Raw genomic sequence first — 3,643 nt, forward strand, 5'->3', positions numbered from 1 at the left:
TGATGCACGATGTTGGTCAATAGCTGAGGGGTAGTTGGTGGGGTTGGGTGTGGGAGGGTTGGCACCTGAGAGGCGTTGACCATGCCAGTGCCTTTGGGAGAACGCCAGGGGAGGCCCGAGTTTCAGTGAGGTTCTGGGGAAATTCTGGAAGCAGCTGGGCCCACCCTGGTCTGTAAATACTCGTGTATTGTGTCCAGGCTGTAGAGGGTGCCGCTGATATCATGTTCGTGGTTCAACGTGAAACTCTCTTGTGAATGGCGGCACGAGACTGTCCTTAAATCGTGGTGTCGAAACTAGCTGCTTATTTGTGATGTTTTGTGTGTACTCAATAAAATTAAACATTGTTTCAGTCAGTGGTATATTGTGTGTGTACATGTCTCTGCAAGCAGGTACAGCAAGAGGCCATTCAGAACCTCCCTCAAGCCTGTTACACAGGAACAGGAGGAGGCCATTCATCCCTTCTCTCAAACTTACACAGGAACAGGAGTGGGCCATTCAGCCCCTCTTGAGTCAGTAACACAGGAAGAAGAGGAGGCTCATTCAGCCACTCTGAAGCCTGTTACAGAGGAACAGGAGGAGGCCTTTTCAGGCCCTTGTCCCTCAAAGGTGCTGAATGGCCTCCTGTGGATGGCCCAATATGAAATTATGGCAAACGCCGCTCCCTGCTGGTCAACAAAACAGTGACGACCTGATAGGGTCTCAACAGCAGTCGGGCAGGTTCGGTTTCAAAAGTTCATGTTGGGGATGTGGGCAGGTTGAACGGGGGTGGGGGAGGGAGAGGTGGAGGCGTTCATACACAGAACCACACAGCTTAAGAGGAGGCCATTCAGCCGTTCATGCATGTGCTGGCTTTTAGAAAGAGCAGTCCAGTTAACCCCACACTCTTCCCCGCGAGCCCACCGGCTCTTTCTCTCCCCCATAACCCTACACGTTTTTCCCCTTCCAGTATTTATCAAATTCCCCCCGTTATTGAAGGGAGAGAGAGAGAGAGAGACTAGGAAAGACTGACCATAACGAAAGAAAGACGTGCGTTTATATAGCACCTTTCACCACAAGCAGACACCTCCAAGTGCCTCGCAGCCAATGAAGCACCTTTGCAGGTGGGGTCACTCTTGTAGGGAAAGAGATGGCCATTTTGCGCAGAGGAAGATCCCACGAGCAGCCGATGTCACACGATGACCCAGGTCATCTGTTCCTTTTCGTGGTGTTGGCTGAGGGATACGTTTCGGGCCCAGGACACCGGGGAGAACTCTTTCCCCCCAACCCCCACCCACCCCCACCAGCCCGCTTTCCTTCCAATAGGGGCCAGGGGATCTTTTATGTCCAACTGAGGGGATGGACGCAGGTTTAATGTCTCATCCTGAAGGATGGAGAGAGAGAGAGAGAGAGAGAGAGAGAGGGATGTGATGAGAGAGTTGAGGCAAAGGTTTGTGTTGGGTTGAGAGAGGGTGATGGAGAGGCAAGTGATGTGTCATAGAGTCATAGAGTTCTACAGCACAGAAAAAGGCCCTTCGGCCCATCCAGTCTGTGTCGGTCAAACAAGTACCGAACTATTCTAATCCCATTTTCCAGCACTAGGCCCATACCCTTGTATGTCATGGCATCGCAAATACTTATAGAGTGGGGAGTATAATGGAGGCCAGAGGAAAGGGAGAATGAGAGATAGAGAGACAGAGACAGAGAGTGAGACAGATAGCGTGAGACAGGGTGAGAGAAATAGAGCAAGGGAGAGAGAAATGTAAAGTGAGCCAAACAGAGAAAGCGAGATGAGAGAGACAGAGAGAGAAAGAAAGAGACTGAGACAGACAGATAGAGACAGAAAGGGAGAGAGAGGAATCGAGAAAGAGACACAGGAAAAGAAAGTCAAAAAGAAAGAGACGCAGAGATAGAGAGAGAGATAGAAGGACAGAGAGACAGAGAGAGAGAGTGCGAGAGAGAGAGGGAGAGTCAGAGTCAGAGAGAGCAACAGAATGAGAGATAGAGGGAAAGACAGAGAGATAGAGAGAGACAGAGAGAGAGAGAGAAAGGGACAGAGAGAGAGCGACAGAGAGAGAGAGAGAAAGAGATAGACAGAGAGAGACAGAGATACAGAGAGAGAGACACAGAGAGTGAGAGAGAGATAGAGCGAGAGAGACAGAGAGAGAGAGCCCTTCAGGATTGCAGCGCAGAATCACCAGAATGACCTGGGTCTGAGAGGGTTAAATTCCGATGACAGGTCCCACAGGTTTAGCTTGTATTCCCTCGAGTATCGAAGATTAAGGGGTGTTCTGATCGAGGGGTTTAAGATGATGGCTTTGGAGGAGGTGGGAGAGCCCAGAATGAGGGGGCAGAACATCAAAGTTGGAGCCAGGCGGTCAGGGGTGATGTCAGGAAGCACTTGACACAAAGTAGAGTGGAAATGGGGAACTCCCTCCCCCCGCTAAGCATGTCGAGGCTGAGATGGGGGTGAGGGCGATTTTAAATTTCCAACCTGAGATTGGGAGGTTTTTCTGGGTAAGGGGGGGATTGAGGATTACAGAACCGAGGGCAGCAGATGGAGTTAAGATGCAGATCAGCCGTGATCTGGTTGAATCGAGGAAGGCTCGAGGGTCAGAATGGCCTCCTCCTGTTCCTGTCTAACAGGCTTGAGATGGGCTGAATGGCCTCCCAGATTACAAATGTTCACCCTCAGTACTGACCCACCGACAGTGCAGTGCTCCCTCAGTACTGACCCTCCGACAGTGCAGCGTTCCCTCAGTACTGACCCTCCGACAGTGCAGCTCTCCCTCAGTACTGACCCTCCGACAGTGCAGCTCTCCCTCAGTACTGACCCTCCGATAGTGATTTCCATGAGCAGCCGCAATCTCTCTCCTTTCTCCACTTGAGGCCACTTGCGAGCTTTACAGACCTGGCACTTTTCTGGAGGAGGTGTTGGGTGGGGCATGGAGAATTTCCTCCCTCACTCCCACCCCCAACACCCCATCCCCACCACCACCACCAACCCCACCCCCCACCCCCCCACATCCTCATGCACACCGATAAGGCAAGAAGCGTGGATTTTTGGCGAAAGCAATACACAGTCGTTCAATCGCATTGTGGTGCACGCTGTGGGCAAATAGCTGAGGGGGAGTTGGTGGGGTTGGGGGTGGGGGATGGCACCGGAGAGGCGTTGGCCATGACAGAGCCTTCGGGAGAGCACCAGGGGAGGCCCGAGGTTTGGTCAGATTCTGGGGAAATTCTGGAAGCAGCTGGGCCCACCCTGGTCTGTAAATACTCGTGTATTGTGTCCAGGCTGTAGAGGGAGCCGCTGATATCATGTTCATGGTTCAACGTGAAACCCTCTTGTTAATCGCGGTACGAGACTGTCTTTAAATCGCGGTGTCGGTTAGCGAACGGACAGTCGTTACAGCATAGCAGGCCATTCGGCCCATCGAGCTGATGCCAGAGAAACCACCTGCGTATTTTTGATGTTTTGTGTTTACTCAACAAAATTAAACATTGTTTCAGTCAGTGGTATATTGTGTGTGTTTGTGTACACATCTCTGCAAACAGGAACAGGAGGAGGCCATTTATCCCCTCTCTCGAGACTGTTACACAGGAACAGGAGGAGGACATTCAGCCCGCTCTCTCGAGACTCTTACACAGGAACAGTAGGAGGCTCATT

This window comes from Carcharodon carcharias, chromosome 35 (genome assembly GCF_017639515.1).
Source record: "Carcharodon carcharias isolate sCarCar2 chromosome 35, sCarCar2.pri, whole genome shotgun sequence".
Taxonomy (NCBI): domain Eukaryota; kingdom Metazoa; phylum Chordata; class Chondrichthyes; order Lamniformes; family Lamnidae; genus Carcharodon; species Carcharodon carcharias.